Raw genomic sequence first — 12,919 nt, forward strand, 5'->3', positions numbered from 1 at the left:
TTGTGAGTTCTTTATTTACCTTGGATATTGTATGTTCTTTTAGATATATGTTTTGTGTGTATTTTCTTCCATTTAATAAGATGTCTTTTTATTGTAGTCTCTTGCATATTGGAGTATTTTAGTTGATAGTTTTCCATTTGATTATTTTTATTCTTACATTTCTTTCAAATAGAGTTGAATTATTGAAGAGATCTCTGAAGTCTATATCATGGAGTGTTCTGCCTATTTTTAAATTCAGGTTTAACATCAAGGTGTTTAATACATTTGAGTTCACTTCTGTATATTGTTTGAGACACTGGTTCAATTTCATCCCATTGCTTGCTACTACTCACGTTTCTGTACCTTTTACTGAAAAGTCAACTTTATGCTCTTAGGTCTTTTGTCATAGATTAATAAACCATTTATTTATTTAAGAGTTTAATGTTTGGGCCCCCAATTGTCTGATGCCTCCCTATATTCTAAAACCAAAGTATTTTGATGAATATAGTTTTATACTATATTTAAATTTTTTGGAACTCAGAACTTTCTGTATTCTTTTTTAGGAATTGTTCTTATGCTGTGTGGGGGTCAGATCTTATATCCTACTCATTTATCCAACTTAATAAATTTCTATATGTGCTTCTCAAGTGACTAGTGTAAAGAACTGACTGAACAACTGCTAATATTTTCTAATAAAATTGCTAATGCTCATGAAACAACACTGATATTCTTTGCAGAAAAATATGTTTAGAAATACGGCATCTGACAAAGGAGCAAGAAATGCAAAGTGGAACAAGGAAAGCCTCTTCAACAAGTGATAGCTACCTGCAAAAAATGAACTCTGACCTCTGTCTAATGCCAGGCACAAAAGTCAGATCAAAGTGGATTAAAGATCTCAATATCAAACATGAATCTATAAAGTTCACAGAAGAAAATGTAGGCAGAACTCTCCATGACATCGAAGCTAAAAGCATCTTTAAGGACGAAACAGCACTGACCATGCAAGTGGAAGCAAACATAAACAAATGGGACTACAACAATCTAAGAAGCTTCTGCACTTTAAAAGAAACAATGACCAAAATACAGAAAGAGCCCACATAATGGGAAAGAATATTTACCTAATATCCATATGATAAAGGATTAATATCCAGGATATACAAGATGCTTGTAGAATTGTATAAGAAAAAAACCTCCAACCCCATCAAAAAATGGGGAGAAGAAATGAACAGAAGTTTCCTAAAAAAGAAATACAAATGGCCAAAAGGCACATGAAAAAATGCTCCACATCACTAGTTTCAGGGAGATGCAAATCAAAACAACAATGAGATATCATCTCACACCACAGAGACTGGCACACATTCAAGAGAACAAAAGCAACCAATGCTGGCATGGATGTGGGGAAAAAGGGATGCTCCTTCACTGTTGGTGGGAATGCCGACTGGTCCAGCTTTTCTGGTAAACAATATGGACAGTCCTTCAAAAACTAGAAATTGAGGTTCTATATGGCCCCACAAACCACTTATAGGAATATATCCCAAGGATGCAAAAGAACACAGTAGAAATGACATCTGTACCTATATATTCACTGCAGCACTGTTCACAATAGCCAAAATCTGGAAACAACCCAAATGCCCTAAAACAGATGACTGGTTAAATAAATTTTTGTACATCTATACAATGGAATACTATGCAGCTGTTAGGAGAGATGAAGTCATGAAATTTGCTTATAAATGGATAAACATGGATAGTATCATGCTAAGTGAAATGAGTCAGAAAGAGAGGGACAGACATAGAGGGACTGCACTCATTTGTGGAGTATAGAATAACATAACATGAGGCTGACACCCAAGGATAGTAGATACAAGGGCCAGGAGGATTGCCCCATAGCTGGAGGACTGCTTCATGAGTGCAGGGTAGAAGGCAGATGGAATAGAGAAGGGAGCACTAAGAAAATGATGGCTGGAGGAACCAGTTGGGTTGTGAGATGCATGCAGAAAGTAGATAATGAAACAAATATGATGACCTCTCAGTGTCTGTGTTGCAAGCTATAACGACCAAAAGTAGAGAGAAAGTATGGGGAATATTGTCTACCTTAGAGGCAGGGGGAGGGTGGGAAATGGGGGGTATACCCAGGATATTGGTGGTGGGAAATGTGCACTGGTGGAGGGATGGGTGTTTGATCATTTTGAGATTGTAACCCAAACATGAACGCTTTGTAAATATCTCACTGTGATTCAATAAAATAAAATAAAAATAAATAAATAAATAAATTTTATATAAAAATAAATACGGCATCCTTTCAGAGAGGTGTTTGAACATCTTAGGATTATATGAAAGGTACTTAATATCTATATAAATAACTTTATGCATTGCACACAATTGGTAACTATTTATAGGAAGTGCACTGATTTTTAAAATCCTTGTCTAACTATCCACAGAATGGGAAAGGATATTTACACAATACCCATCAGATAAGGGGTTGATATCAATGGTATATAAAGCACTGGTTGAACTCTACAAGAAGAAAACATCCAACCCCATCAAAAAATGGGGCGAAGAAATGAACAGAAACTTTACCAAGGAAGAAATACGAATGGCCAAAAGGCACATGAAAAAGTGCTCTGCATCACTAATCATCAGAGAGATGCAGATCAAAACAACCATGAGATACCACCTCACACCACAGAGACTAGCACACATCCAAAAGAACAAAAGCAACCGCTGTTGGAGAGGATGTGGGGAGAAAGGGACCCTTCTTCACTGCTGGTGGGAATGCCAACTGGTTCAGCCCTTCTGGAAAACAATTTGGACGATTCTCAAAAAATTAGATATTGAATTCCCATTTGACCCAGCAATACCACTGCTGGGAATATATCCCAGAGAGGCAAAAAAGTACAATCGAAACAACATCTGCACATGTATGTTCATCGCAGCACTGTTTACAATAGCCAGAATCTGGAAAAAACCCGAATGCCCCAGAACGGATGACTGGTTGAGGAAACTTTGGTACATCTATACAATGGAATACTATGCAGCTGTTAGAAAAAAGGAGGTCAAGAATTTTGTAGTTAAGTGGATGGGCATGAAAAGTTTCATGCTGAGTGAAATGAGTCAGAAAGAGAGAGACAGACATAGAAAGATTGCACTCATCTATGGTGTATAGAATAACAGAGTGGGAGACTAACACCCAAGAATTGTAGAAATAAGTACCAGGAGGTTAACCCCATGGCTTCGAGGCTGGCCTCACGTTCCGGGGAAAGGGCAACTCAGAGAAGCGATCACCAACTGCATTGTAGTCGAAGGCCATGTGGGGGAAGGGAGTTGCGGGCTGAATGAGGGCTAGAGACTGAGCACAGCGGCCACTCAACACCTTTATTGCAAACCACAACAGCTAATTAGAGAGAGAGAACAGAAGGGAATGCCCTGCCACAGTGGCAGGGTGGGGTGGGGGGGAGATGGGATTGGGGAGGGTGGGAGGGACGCTGGGTTTACGGGTGGTGGAGAATGGGCACTGGTGAAGGGATGGGTTCCCAAACTTTGTATGAGGGAAGTATAAGCACAAAAGTGTATAAATCTGTAACTGTACCCTCACGGTGATTCTCTAATTAAAAATAAATAAAAAAAATAAAATAAAATCCTTGTCTAAAAATTATATACCAATTGTTGAGAATCCAGCATTAGCAAATATAAGTCCAACAATATGGACAGAATCTTAAGAGATGAAGGCAATAGATGAAACATTTTTATTGTGCCAAGACTACTTGAAAATATTAACCATTCCAGCTGCCTTCAGCTATGTAGCAGTCTTTTTGACCCTTGTATCTACTGTCCTTGGGTGTCAGCCTCATGTTATGTTATTTTATACTCCACAAATGAGGGTAATGTGCACTGTGAAGTGATGGGTGTTTGATCATTGTGTGATTGGAACCCAAACATGAAAGATTGTAATGATCTCATGGTGATTCAATAAAATTTAAAAAAATAAAAAGAAAATATCAACCATTTGTCCTCTAAAATTTTATATCGTCATTGTAATTTGCTATCACACAATACACTTAATCTAAGTTGTTTTATTCTGTCTTAATCTCCTATTAATATATTTCTCTTTTCTAACATTGGTGTTCTTTTTCACATGGCTAATATCCTGAGAAGTCCGTCCATTAGTGATTAGCAAGCTCAGTACCAGATCTGACTTTGAATAATAGAGTACCGCATTTGTTTGTCTATTTTTTAGGTCACAAAGGAGATTCTCTGGGTTACTTCTGGCTTTAAACTCAGGAATTAATTCTAGTGGTGCTCAATGGACCGTGTGGGACGCCAGAGATCACACCCAGGTAGGCTGTGTGCAATGCCAGCACCTTCTCTGCTGTACTGTTACTCTGGCACTATAGATGTCCACATTCAATGCTCTCATGTAGATTCTTACAGATTCATCATAGTGTACTAGGCCAGGACCGGAAATTTCAATTTCTTAGAAGGCCTACACTTGTCTACTTTAATTAGGTACTGCTACCAACACTTTTTTTATAAATCAATTATACTACACATGTCTGTATCTATGGCTGCTCCATAATAAAGGCCATCCAAATTATAACAGGCCCAAGAGTCTCACTACATATATGTTTAACTATAGAAGACATGTTTGAAAAATATGTAATTTTTGGAAATGACATGAAAGATAGTTGAAGAAGATTTTATTAGTACAAAGAGCATCCAAAGAAACTTTTACTATCAAGTAGATATGTTTAATTGAGCCTCTCCAAGTAAGACCTTACATGTACTTTTATCTCAGTTTTAGTAGTTTCCTTCCACTGAGACTTATTTTCTCTATTTGGTATCATTGTCTTCTCCAACCTTCCAAGACCTCGTTTCTCCCTATTTCGAGAGCACTATACTTTTGCAGGTTTATCATAAATTTCATTTTTCTCAATTACTTGAAATGTAAATTATTTTTCTCTTCATATGTTAACATCAAGTAATTTCACTAATCCCTTGTCTTTAAAGGGCGAATCCAAAACAATTCTGACCACCCCTGTTGCAGGTGTCTGCTCACCACGTAAACCAGGGACCACACGGTCAGTCTGAGTATAAGATCCACCTGCAGCTCGGAACAATGCCATTCCGTACTTTCCCTCTTATTCTTCTACATCTCCAAACATTCGAGTCAAATTTGAGCTTCTTTGCTGGAGTCAATCATTTGCAGCCTTGGCTGATGAAAGGGATTCAAGAAACAGCAAAATTGAATGGGTCAATTTTCATTTTTTCTTTCATCCTCTGTACACTTTATGAAGCACTCTGAGTATAGCTCATTAGGTTTGAATTCCTTTTTTCTTTTGGAACAACTGTGCAATTTGCATAGAGTGTTTTATATTAAAGTATGGAAATTATATCCAAATATTCCAGTTCCAAAATCAGAGGTCTGAGTTAGGGCTTTTGCCCTTACATGGAAGACCCAGATCCCACTCCTCGATTCTCATATGGTTCCCCAAGCCCACCAGCAGTGATCCCTGAGTGTAGAGCAGGAGTAAGCCCTGAACACTGCTAGGTGTGGTCCAAAATCCAAAAACAAAATATCAGATGAGTGACAATAGTTAATTATGTTTTACATTGCTGAAACTGTTGCTGAAATATTGTATACAGGTATATATTTCTTATCCATTTCCATGTGTGTCCTCTACCATACTACAGAAAAGTAGATGGATAAAGTGTCCTTCCAGAGAACCTGAGGCCCCTACTGGCAGTTGCCAAGACCTTGAATTTAGTACATAAAATCCTTTATTATTTTGTCATTGAGCCTTCCTTTTAATTCAGACTCATCTCACCATCACTTCCCGAATACACTTCATACTCCAGCTCTAACAAAGGATATCAAGCTTACAAACTCTGCTATTTTCTGGATTGTCCTATAGCTCATAGCTCTTCCTAATGACCCATTGCCCCTTTCACTACCTAAATACCAGATATTGTATTGTAAAATGTGTTGCATTGTATTGTAAGAAGCACCTTGAACTTTTGTCTTACTCCAGAATTGCTGGATATATCTCAAGAGTTATGAAGGAATCAACCAGTTCTCTTTGAGCTGAACTGCACTCTTTTAACTTCCTCCCCCAAACTCATAGATTCATTTTAAACTGTATGCCTTGCCCCACCAGCAGCAGCAGCTTTCAGTTTCACTTCAGAGCGTCCTTCCAAAGTCTCATGTTTCCTATTCCTTGGGCCTTTATCCCTTTAATAAGCTATTTTCTTTGCCTTCTATTTATTTTGCTTTTTCTCCTATAAATTATTCTTTGGGGGCAGGAGGGGTGGACCATGATCGGTGCTTCTCAGGGTATATTGCTGGGCTTGTACTCAGGGACCATTATTGGCAGTTCTCAGGGACCACATGTGTTGCCTGTTGCCATAAATTGAACCAGAGTTGGCTGCTTGGAAGGCAAGCACATTGCCCAATGTTCTTTATCTCTAGCCCCCCATAAATCATTCTTCCTTCACAAAGACAAAAGTTGGGGGACATCCATCTTTATACCTTATCCAGTTCCAGTATTGACTGCTACCCCTATCTTCTAGTGATCTCTGTTTCACCTACTAAAATATTCTAGAAAAGAAATCATTGCCCACCATTATATGCATCCCCATTTTCTACCTTTTTGCAGTCTCAAGTAAAATTGATTGCTTATTGAGTGTGCCACAGTACAGTGCACAGATCATATCAGTTCTTGGTTTCTAGATCTGTTTTCTCACCAAAATATAGATCTTAATAAGGAGTTTTACTGTGCCATCTATGTTAATTTATACTAGATTTGTTTTGCCTACATCAGCTGGACAATTGAGTACGATATAGAAAAAATGGACTTTGAGTTCTGATACAGTCCTTCAGGGCAGACCCAGGTATAACTCTTTTTCTTACACTGTGACTTGTCTGAGAACAGCTATATTAAACTTTTAATTTCTTCTTTTTTTCTTTTTTTTGGGGGGGCACACACAGCTATGCTCAGGTGTTACTCCTGTCTCTGCACTCAGGAGTCACTCCTGACAGTGCTTGGGGACCATACGGAATGTTGGGGATTGAACCTGGTTGGCCGCATGCAAGGCAAATGCCCTCCCTGCTGTACTATGGCTCTGGCCCCAAACTTTGAATTTCTTGAAGACAGAGTCTGAAACTTTATTAAGTCTGTACCCAAGCTGTATTAGACTGAGTAAATCTCAAGGCAGGCTAGATATGTGAAATAACAGTGTCGTTACAGTTAAATTTACTGAATCTCAGTTTTGGAATTTACTTTCATTTTAAACTTGGGCAAAGTATTGCATCTCTCTGAGCTGAATTACTTCAAATATTGAACATAGATAATATATTCACCTCAGACTATTTTTTGTTTGTTAAAGAGTTAGCTGAGTGTCAATGTACTGGGTACTATCCTTACTTCTTTACACAGATTCACTAATCAAACCTTCTTTCTGAGAAGTAGTGGGGATAAAGCTTGTAAGCAGTCTGGCACTAGTCCATGTTCACAAGTGTTAATTATTATGAAAGCGGGATTGATATCTTAGGCATAGGTATTAGGTTCTACCACAGAAGAGCCTAAAGATAGGTCAGAGTGACAGTACAGCAGTCAGGGGGCTTACGGCTGTTTAATGACAGCATTCAAACAGAGCAGTTTTTTTTTAACTTCACTAAAAAATTCATTTGCTGGATTAAGCATGGCTTTAGAAAACATTCTGATGCATCTAGCACTAAGTTTTGATCTAGCTGCCTAACTGGTTTTCATTCAACTGTCTTTGACTCAGTTTCTAGAATCTTTGGTAGCCCTCTTCTTTGCAGGCTGCTCTTGCAAAAGCACTTTTTAACCCTAATATTTAAAATTCGACTCTGAGTTTAGGGAGTTGATTGACACAGTCCTCAAACAATTCTTTTCAGTTGCTAAATTAAGGCATAATAATTCTCTTTGAACGAGTTATAGGTGAGCTAGGCTATTGCCCTTTAGAGATTGTCTGGTAGATACTGAGATAGCCAGCTCTTGAGAAATTTTTGCCTCCCATATGAGCACATTTCTTAGGTTGATTTGATGTGCAATTGCCACTTTCTACCTGAGCCAAGTCCTAGAAAATTCAGCAAGTATTATCCTTAGAATATTAGAACATTAGTTATTCAGGACAGAGTGATAGTACAGTGGGAAGGGCGTTTGCCTTGCATGCGACTGACCTGGGTTTGATGCCTGGCATCCAAGATGGTTCCCCAAGCATTTCCAGGAATAATTCTTGGAGCCAAACCAGGAGAAATTCCTGAGAATCACTGGCAGTGACCTGAAGAGCAAGAAAAAAAAGAAATTTAGTTATCAAATGGTTTTTCAACTATGAAGCCAAACAGAATCAAGTAAATCTGTTTTAATTCCACCGAACTGTATGCTTAAAGATGTTTAAGATGGTCAATTTTGGGATCTGGAGGAAGAGTACATTCGGTATGGCACTTACCGTGCATGCTGCTGACCTGATTTCAGTCCCCCATCATCTCATCTGGACCTCTGAACACTGCCAGAAGTAATTCTGAAGTACAGAACCTGGAGTAATCCCTGAGCACTACCAGTATGGCTGAAAAACAAAACAAAAGGAAAAAATGGAAAAGTTGGTTATATATTACCATAATTTATTTAGAAAATAGTTAGAAAATGATATATTCTAAAGTGGCAGCATGACCATGGAATCTTGACATGCTAGTAGTCTGTAGTTCTCAGTAGTCTGAGAACTTCAGTAGTCTCAGAACTGCAGAGAGTATGTTTGAAAAAATATGAATTAGGTTAAGAATTAGACACCTTGCTCTCCTCTTAATCCTCTGCAGTCTGCAATAGTGTGTTACTATGAGAATCTTACATCCATCAGCTCTGTGGAGGGACACTTATACACTTTCTGGCCATGTTCTCTGTCAGCATCCTTGGGCACTCGGTGGCAGTATAAATTTTTCCTTCATATCTCTCCACAACACATTGAAAATTTACTTGTAACTTAATATATAAATGGTGACAAGGTTTTAGACCAGTATATTATATATAAGAACACATATAAATATATATTCATAAGAGAAAATATTTAATATTTTAAAAGGAGAAAACATAAAATGAAAACCTCCCCCTGTTCATTTCTGTTTACCATGATTCCACAGGTAAAATCATCTCTGACATGTATATCATTTTTATACATGTATATACCTATAGAAAAATAGTTTCACATGAAAGAGTCTAGCAATCTTATATATGGGTTTTTTTACATGAAATTTTATAGTTTTCTTTTTTATTTAGCAATATATGTTAGTAATCATTATGTACTACACTTAATGTTCTGCACCAAGCTTCACAACAATATTTCATAAATGGTTTCACCATATTTAATTGCTCCTCTGGTGATAATTTAAGTTGCTTCCAGTTTTCCGAATACCAAAGAGTTTGAAATAACTTAAATGTTCTACATTAGATAATCTATTGATACATTTTATAGTACTCTACACTGTGATGTAAGTTTTTGTTGTTTTTGAGCCACCCAATAGTCTAGGGTGTTTAGGCCTCCCATATGCAAAGCACAGCGTAGGGTTATGAAACACCTCTCCAGCCATGATGTAGGCTTTTCTTTTCAAATGGTGAAAAAATTATATTTAGGATTAGTCAGCTAGACTATCTAGATTATCCCAATTATATTGGCAACATCCAAGGCATCATAGTTAGGAGTCAGTTAAGCATGCATTTTTTTCTGTCCATCAGGCCTAATCAGGTTGTTGACCTTGGTCATGTCAATGTCATAGAGCTTCTTCCTGGCCTATTTTGCCTGGTGCTTCTTGGACTTGACATCCACACACAAGTGTGTTGTTATCCTCTATCTTCTTCATGGCTTACTCAGTGAACATAGGGAACTTAATGATGGGAACTTGATGATGGCACAATGGTCAAACTTGTTTCTCCTAGGGGTGCTTTTCTGAGAATATTTAGGCTGCCATCTTAGACACAATATTTGGGGTCTTTGAAAGGAGGTTGACATGAATGTTTCCCTCTTTTTGTACTGTGGACATCTTTCAGCATTGCCTTCTTGGCCTTGAGAACATTGGCTTTGACTTAAACTTTGGAAGGTGCAGGGGCTTCCTTACTGGCTTTAAGCACCATCTTCAAAAAAAGGCTGATGTAGGCTTTAAAAATAATATAAAAGCTCAGCCAACGTCATGACAAATTTGCATTATGTGTTTTTATGAGAAAAACTGACTTCACATCAGTTTGGTATTATGAGACCCATAAACTAAAAATATTAGCATATATGCACAGAACAGTTATGAAGGGATATGAGCTAAACTTGCTGGAAAAAAATTCAAATATGCAGAGAAATCCAGTCCAAGATAATTTGGAGAAAATGTGTATAATCTTCTCCCACAAGCCATTCTCTGCTTTTTGAGAAACCTGCTTACTTCCTTGAACATACATTTCTCTCTCTCCCTCCCTCTCCTGTGTGTGTGTCTTCCCTCACATTATCTAAATAAATACATTTTATGTTTTTTTTTTATGGGTGCAGCTGGCAATGCTCAGGGATTACTACTGTCTTTGCACTCAGGGATCACCCTTGGTGGTCTCAGGGGAACTTAGATGGTCCCAGGGATCAAAATCCGGGTTAGTTGTATGCAAAGCAAGTGCCCTACCCACTGTTCTAGTCCCTAAGTAAGTATTCTTTAAATAAAACAACTTTGCTTTCTAGATGAAATAAAAATATTGATAAATATTAGGTTCATTGATTTTATTAAATGATTCTGAATTAGACTGCATTCAATCTATCAGATAAAAGGTGCTTGTATTGCTTATGGCAAATTTCACTGTGATCCCAGCATCACCCAGAGTGATTCTTTTACACAGCTGGGTGTGGCCCAATTACCTCCTTCCCCACCATATCACCAAAAAAATTTCCAAGTAGTTGTACAAACCTGGCCCAGAAGAATTTTATATGCGGAAGAGACAGGAGTAATACTGGGCCAGAAAGAAGTGAGTTAGTTATTGAAAAATGATTTTACTTTAAAAGAGAGCAAGGGTCTAGTAGGCAGATTACCTATCTTGTACTGATCTGGCAATTTCTAGTTTGTAATCCCATTTCTAGAGGAACTGAAACAGTAATTAGGTTTGAAAAATTTACACAGAACTTAGCATAAGCAACTCCATTTGGGGCCTGTTAACTTTTATCACTTCTCAACTATTAACAAATATTCTCTCAAGGTACTTTGATGTTAAGGTTTTAAACATTTTTAATTCATTTTGTTTATGTATATTTAAGTGCTCCATAATAAATGTTTATTGATTTAATAAAAAGAAAAAAACAACAAAGGTTAATTTTTTTTTCAAAGAAATTAACTTTATTTGAAAAGAGACTACTTGCCCCATACATACGTCTAAGGATACATACTATAAGAACAGCCTGCTTAAACCACTGTCCCCAAAGCAAAATTTCAAACAATAAAGTATATAATTATGCTAGGTAATAAATAAGGGTTGTCTTTCACTGATTAAAGGAATACTTAAAATTTCAAGAAAGCCAACACAAAAATCACACTTTAAGTTTGTAAGTTTTAACAGATGTATTTTAAATACAAAATGTTTGTAGGAGTCCACACGCTTTCATCTCTAAAAAACTTAATTTGTAGGGCTAAAAAATTCCATTCATCAAAGAAATGAAGTGTTTTCTTCTATAGCTTCAAATTTTCTATACTCAACTATCTGACTGCTCTATACCACTCCAGACAAAGGTGACATGACTGAACTACTTTATGTTACTATCTTTCTCAAAAGAAAGTTAAAAAAGGAGTTCTTAAATGCATACCTCTAATACAATGTCTAATACAATATTTAACATAACAGAAGCTTTAAAAAGATCATTTCTTTCATCATATGATTAGCCAGGAGTTAATTTTCTGAAAAAAAAACAAAGAAAAAATCATTTACAAAGCATAACACTAGGAGTTCCTTTTTAACTTGAGATGTTTAACTACTCAAAATGATAACAATTACATCTTTAAGAGTATAATAAAAGGGGTGGAAAACACCAATACAACAGATAAAGTGTAGATGCTAAACCAAAGATTTTTCCCAAGGGTTCTTTTTGGGGAACAGGAAAGATTAAAAGCTTGGGGAAATCCAGAATTAAGAGAAAAGAAAATCAAGAGAAAATGATGTCCTCAACTGCAACCATTCTGTTTATCAATAGCGTCTTGGGCTGTAGGAACGAGATCTTGCTCGTGATCTGTATCGACTATAGTAAGGAGAAGGTGATCTTCTTCTGTACCGGTAGTCATAATCTTCGTATCTGTCATATCCACGGTCATATCCTCTATCATAGTATGAATCTCGACGCCTGCCACCTCCTCCACCTCCACCGCCGCCTCCACCACCTCCACCACCATGAGTTGGTCTGCCCATGCCTGGTGTAGGTGTGTGCGCTCTCTTGGTGATAGACTAATCAACACGAATTCTTCTGCCATCCAGCTCCATTCCATTTGCCCTTTCCATAGCCTCCTTTGAGTCATCAATCCTCTCAAAATAAACATAAGCAAATCCTCGTGACCGTCCAGTTCGCTGATCATAAACCACATTGACCCCACTCAATGGTCCATATCGAGAAAACACTTCCCGAAGATCTCTCTCTGTGGTATATAAACTGAGGCCAAACACTCCAAGACAGGTGTTAGGATCTGGATTTGCCCTGCTGCCTGTATGTCTCCTCCGGTTAGACATTGGAGAATGACTTTGGCTCCTTCGACGACGGTATTCTGGTGTATATGACCTACTTCGAGATCGTCTTCTATGAGAGTGAGAATGAGATCTGGATAGAGTGTAACGTCTATGAGAATGCCTTCTTGACCTTGACCTGGATTTTGATCTTGATCGAGAGTGGGATTCAGAGTGTTTGGAAACCCTTGAAGGACTACGAGATC

The 12,919-nt window shown here is 37.6% G+C and overlaps 1 pseudogene; it reads right to left on the reverse strand.

Annotated features, from left to right (window-relative positions):
• Positions 1 to 11,395: 11,395 nt before the first annotated feature.
• LOC129399998 (transformer-2 protein homolog alpha-like) lies at positions 11,396 to 12,719 on the reverse strand (annotated as a pseudogene).
• Positions 12,720 to 12,919: the final 200 nt, after the last annotated feature.

The sequence above is a fragment of the Sorex araneus genome, chromosome X (assembly GCF_027595985.1).
Source record: "Sorex araneus isolate mSorAra2 chromosome X, mSorAra2.pri, whole genome shotgun sequence".
In the NCBI taxonomy this organism is placed as follows: Eukaryota; Metazoa; Chordata; class Mammalia; order Eulipotyphla; family Soricidae; genus Sorex; species Sorex araneus.